We start from the raw sequence: 5,987 nt of genomic DNA, 5'->3' as shown, positions 1-5,987 counted from the left end.
ACAATTCTTGCCTTCACAGGTGCTCACGTCTTGGGTTGGAAATTGCCTCCCCTTCCTCTCTGCCTCCGTTCTCATCTGGAAAACCCTTACTCATCTTTCAAAACCTAGTTCAAAGGTCACCACCTTGAGAAGCCTCCGTCAGGCAAGCTAGTCACTACATCCTCCCTTAGCAACTATTTTGAAACACTGAACACATTGCTTATAATTATGTCTGCATGCATTTCCTTCACTCTTATCTAAATTCCTGAGGTATCTTTGTTTCCGTAGCAACCAGCAGGAACAGACACATAGTAGGTATTCAGTAAAACTTGAATGAATAAAAGGAGATGAAAGCCAAAGAAAGCATTTTAAAAATCATACATATGGATCAAGCTTCCAACTACCAATTTACAGAAAATAGAGTACAGAAAAAGATGTTAAATACCACCCCAGGATACAGTCGGCAAAATCCTGGGAGAGGAAACTCTTTAGGACAAACAACCCACTTGCTTGAAAAATGAATTGCAAGGAGGGAAAAAGGAGAGATAGAGGAGGACCAGTAATTTAAGAGACAGAAGACCTGTGAATCAACTGCAAAGCATGGACTTTATTTGGATTTCGATTTTTAAAAAATATTACATTGACATGTATAAGGCTTTGGAAATTTGAACATTGATTGACCGGATATTTAATGACTTTAAGGACTGATTGCTGATTGTTTTAGATGTGATAATGGCATCATATTTATTTTGAAAAGAGAATAGTTGTTATATTTTAGAGATAAGTCCTGAAGTGTTTATAGGCAAAATTATGTCTGGAATTAGCTTCAAAATAGTACAAGACAGAGGAAGTGGATGAGCGTGTGAACGGGGCAGGGTTGGCCATGGGGTTGGTGATCGTAGGCTGAGTGATGGGCACAGAAAGAATCACCATATATATTTTTTAATGTACACTTGAACTTTTTATTGCATTGTTTAAAAACAATAAAAAAATTTTAAAAAATTTTTTAAATGTGAAGTCTTGAATATTTCACATTCACAATTTGTGGCACAGTAACTAGTTTAATAACAGAATTAAAATGAGTCCTCCTCGCCTCAATGTGAAAAAATTTTAAAGTTTAATGTATGCATATTTGCGGTTTTATTGTGTACTTGTGCTAGAATATTTTCCAAAGGAACGTTTTTATTTAAAAAAAAACAAGTAATGCCAATTAGAAAATAGAGTCTTTATATTTGGAAATGCACTTTCTCAGCTAGTTTTTAGGAACACCTCTGTTTTTTTCAAAGGGATATCTGTAGTGATGTCCAGTTGAACCGGTCCGCTAGTAAACTATAGTATTTTAACATTGTTACGAGTTGCAGACAGTTCTTAGATGCAAAGCAAATTTGGAAAAATGGTCTCTAAGCACAATCACCAACAATATTAGCAATACGAAGATTTTGAAGTCTGTTCACTTCCACCAAGTCCAAAGTTCTATGAGTTAAGCAGTGGGTTTCCAAGGGTGCTTATCGGTGTGGTTAAACAAGGTGTGGTGATACCCACACGGGCAGTGCTTTTGAAAAAAATATTCTTTGAATCAGTCTGCGCGATATTGCTTACTTAGAACATTTTATTATCTGTATCTTCAACTTAATATTGCCTTCGATGTTTCTTTATGATAAATATCTTCTAAAACTTAACGATTATGTATCAAAACTTGTATTTTCTTTTGTCAGACTTACGCAGAGTAATCTGAGGATGAGGGGTCATTTTCCCTGCCCCTCCGCCCCCCCAACCCTCACCGTGAATGACTTATGGACACTGAATCACTTGGTCCTTGGAACTGATGGTTGCCGCTAAATGTGTATGTTTCCGTAACATAGCCATGTTATATGTAAAAGTTTAATTAAAAATATTTCTCAGGGAAATTAAACATATTTCTCAGTTTTAAATGGATCTTGAGTTTTTATTTTTTTAAGTTGTGTATGAGTGTTGCTGTGTAACTGGGAAGTGGGGCTGGAGGGTAAGAACCAACCATTATCGAATGTCTCCTCTGCCAGCTAGCAGGCTAAGTGCTTTTCTGATGTCGTTTCACTTAATCCTCCTAATATGCAGTCAAGAAGAGCTTCACTAGTTCCACTTTGCAGATGGGGAAAGTAAGGCTCAGAGAAGATAAGAAATTTATTCCATCTCACATGTTGGTCAAAAGAAGCCAGACACAAGAGAGTCCATACAACGATTTCATTTCTATAAAAGTAAGATGTTTATATTAAAATATAAAAACATTTTCGGGGCTGGCCCGGTGGCCGAGTGGTTAAGTTTGCGCGCTCCGCTGCAGGCGGCCCAGTGTTTCGTTGGTTCGAATCCTGGGCGCGGACATGGCACTGCTCATCTAACCACGCTGAGGCAGCGTCCCACATGCCACAACTAGAAGGACCCACAACGAAGAATATACAACTATGTACTGGGGGGCTTTGGGGAGAAAAAGGAAAAAATAAAAAATCTTTAAAAAAATATAAAAACATTTTCTAAGGATAAACTAGTCTGTGGTGTTAGAAATTAGGATTGCAGTTCTGGGGGGCAGTGACTGGGTGTGGTGGGGTCTGGGGTGCTGGTAATGTACTGCTTCTTGATAAAGCTGCTCGTTACACGGGTCTGTTCACTTTGTGAAAATTCGTAGTCCTGTGCACTTGTGATTGGTCCGCTTTTTTGTATGTACGTTATACATCAATACAATTTACGAAATGTGCAGTGAGGTCTTTGAAGCTTTTAAAGAAAGTCTTTAAAATTGTCAGTTAACTCTGACGTTGTTTCTTTACCAGGAGAAATAAACTAAATTCTGAAATCTTGTAGCATTTGTAATATACAGACCTCATGATGGTTTACGTGTTGTTCAAAATGATTAGTCTCAAAAATTTTCTGTAAACCAGTAGTTTTCTGTTTAGAAAAAAACCCATTTGCTAAGCATTTTTGTAAGAAGCATTTAGTGAGAACCATGCAACTTTTTACAGCCTGAAACTTCTTTAGAACAACCGTTTGCCGTTTTGTTAAGGAACAGTAAATAAATCAATTTCTGAAGGCAGATAATTTCTAATCCATCAGTTTGCTAATGTAGTCATATTAATGATGGGGATACGTCCTGAGAAATGCGGTTAGGCATTTTTTTGTGTGCGAACATCATAGAGCGCACTTACACAAACCTAGATGGTACAGCCTACTACACATCTAGGCTATATGATATTAATTTCATGGGACCACCATCATACATGTGGTCCATCATTGACCGAAATGTCATTATGTGATGCATGACTGTAAAATAAAACATGAGAAATCGAAAAATTCCTGGCATCAGAGTGAAATTACAATACAAAATTTCTTAAAACCACAAGTAAACTGACATCTGCCAATCTGGGCCTCTGGAAGCCAAAACACATTTCGGCATTCATCCCAACGCGAGGTGCATCGTATCTGCTCAAAGGGAGATGAGACTATAATGTAATACAGGATTAGTCATGCTTTAAATTCAGACTCTGCCAATACACTGTCACAGGCTTAAAATCAATATGGTAAGCATTAAGTGAACAGTGGCCAAATGCTATGGTAATAGCCCTCAATCCAACCCATGACAATGCTCCTCCTTTCCCACCAAGCTGCATAGTGAATCTGTTTTAAGGAGCTGGTTTATTCCTTCCAGCCCCTACACTTACATCCCCCTCCTTGGTTATTTTGTTGAGTAGAGAAGTCAACTCAAATCTCAAAGTCCCAACCTAGCTTTTCAAAAGGGGTCCCCTCTTAGCCCAGTGTTTCCAGAAGTACCCTCAGCACGTTTCTTCTTCTATAGGACCGCACGTAAGAGTAGTAGTGGCAGTAGTAGCAATGGTAGGAATAACAACAACAATGACAATAACTAACATTTGTATAGTATTTTCTGCGTACTAGGAACTTGTTTTAGTCAGCTCAGGCTGCTGTAACAGAATACCACAGACTGAGTGGCTTGAACAACACACATTTATTTCTCACAGTCCTGGAGTCTGGGAAGTCCAAGATCAAGGCTCTGGCAGATCTGGCATCTGGTGAGGGTCCAGTTCCTGGTTTGCAGCCGGCTGACTTCTCATTGTGTCCTTACATGGTGGAGAGCAGAGAGAAGGCAAGCTCTGTGTCTCTTCTTATAAGGGCGCTAATCCCATTCATGAGGGCTCCACCCTCCTGACCTAATCACCCCCAGATTCCTCCCCACCATACCATCACATTGGGGGTTAGGATCTCAACATACAAATTGGAGGGAGGCCACAAACATTCGAACATTAAACCATTTAATCCTGCCAACAGCTCAGTAAGGCAACTATTAAACTACCATCCTCATCATTCCATTTTATAGGGGAGAAAACTGAGGCACAGAGAGGTGAGAGGACCTGTCCGGGGTGACACAGCCAGGAGGGGGAGGAGTTGGGATTCTGGCTCTGGGTGGTGATTCCCAACCTTGATTGCACTTTGCATTCACCTGGACAGCTTTCAAAACTCTGATGCCTGGGTCTCACCCGCAGTGCCCACCCCCCAAGCTCCAATTCCAGATTCTAATTTAATTGGTCAGGCATTTTTTTGATGATCCTTGGGCAGTTTTAATGAGCTGCCAGGTTTGGGGCCTCTGGTCTGGGGCCTGGCATCTTGGCATCATCATATGCAGTCCATTAGAAGCGCTCGAGGGGCCGGCCCTGTGGCCGAGTGGTGAAGTTCTCACGCTCCGCTGCAGCAGCTCAGGGTTTCGCCGGTTCGGATCCCGGGCACGGACATGGCACTGCTCGTCGTGCCACGTTGAGGTGGCGTCCCACATGCCACAACTAGAAGGACCTGCAATTAAGACATACAACTATGTGCTGGGGGGATTTGGGGAGATAAAGCCAAAAAAAAAAAAAAAGGAAGTGCTCCAGTGCTCGAGCGGACGCTATACCTTGGTTCCTATGACTTTCCCCATTGGGCACAAACTGGTTAAAGGAACAGTCAATGGAAGAAGGCTTGTTCATGAAATAATGACAACTTGTGGGCTTTTAGCTAGCCACAGGGTCTTAGGCAAGTGCCTCAGGACTTAGTTTTTTCATCTGCAAAGCAAAAGGTTTGAATTGAATGATTTCCTGGTTCCTTCCAGTGCTACGAGTCTATGAAATCAATATATTAAACCCTTCATTATCCTTGAGTGGATGATCCACAGAAAACGCTTAGTCTGAGGACTGCTTCCTTCAGTCAATCTTCTTAGCAATTGGTGTACGCCCAAGGAATGTGCATCAATTTTATTTTTGGCCTAAGCAGAACCTAATGAGGAAGGAAAGAATCATGTGTGTTTGCGCGTGTGTACATGTGAAAACCATTCAGGAGATAAATTAAACGATTTGGAGGGATTATCTGCTGTTTGGGATTCTCCACGTCACTGCCCCCTCCAATAGCTTTGATAATTGAAAGTGGCCTGTCATCTGATTGTTGACAGCTGAAGGATCCATGTTGCCAAGGAAGCTGTGGCTGGATGCCAAGTAACAACCTGATTAATTCTCCTTCTCTTTGTGCTGTCCCAGTGACACATACTCTTCCCTCACCAGAGTGGTCTCCAGTTTCAGGACCAGGGAAGAGAACAGTAAGTCCCCCAAACGAACAGTCCCTATTTCCTGAGGCAGAAAATACATTAGAGCGACTTTTCATCCCCCCTCAGGTCCTTTGCTCATGGCCCTACTTGTTGACTCTGCCTAAGACAATAACTAAATCAAGGAGGGGCTGTCTAGTCGCACTGGCTTTCCACGTGCAGGGTTCCAATAAAATGCTCTCTCTTCTTCAATCTGATGCATATGGAGGTTGCCCCAAACAGTTTGTCGGAGGCTCCAAGATAAGACAAACCACCGTGGCCAAGAGGCTGAAACTTATTTCCTGTGGCTCTACGCTGACTGGGCTTAAACGAGTAATTATCTTCAGCACATAGTTTAGTTTGGAGTATTAAATAGAATTCTGACAGCCTTTTCTAAAACCAGTTTGAAATAGTGGGCTTT

This window comes from Equus quagga, chromosome 12 (genome assembly GCF_021613505.1).
Source record: "Equus quagga isolate Etosha38 chromosome 12, UCLA_HA_Equagga_1.0, whole genome shotgun sequence".
NCBI classification, from domain to species: Eukaryota; Metazoa; Chordata; class Mammalia; order Perissodactyla; family Equidae; genus Equus; species Equus quagga.
The sequence above is the reverse complement of the archived record's forward strand: the minus strand, read 5'-3'. Positions refer to the sequence as shown.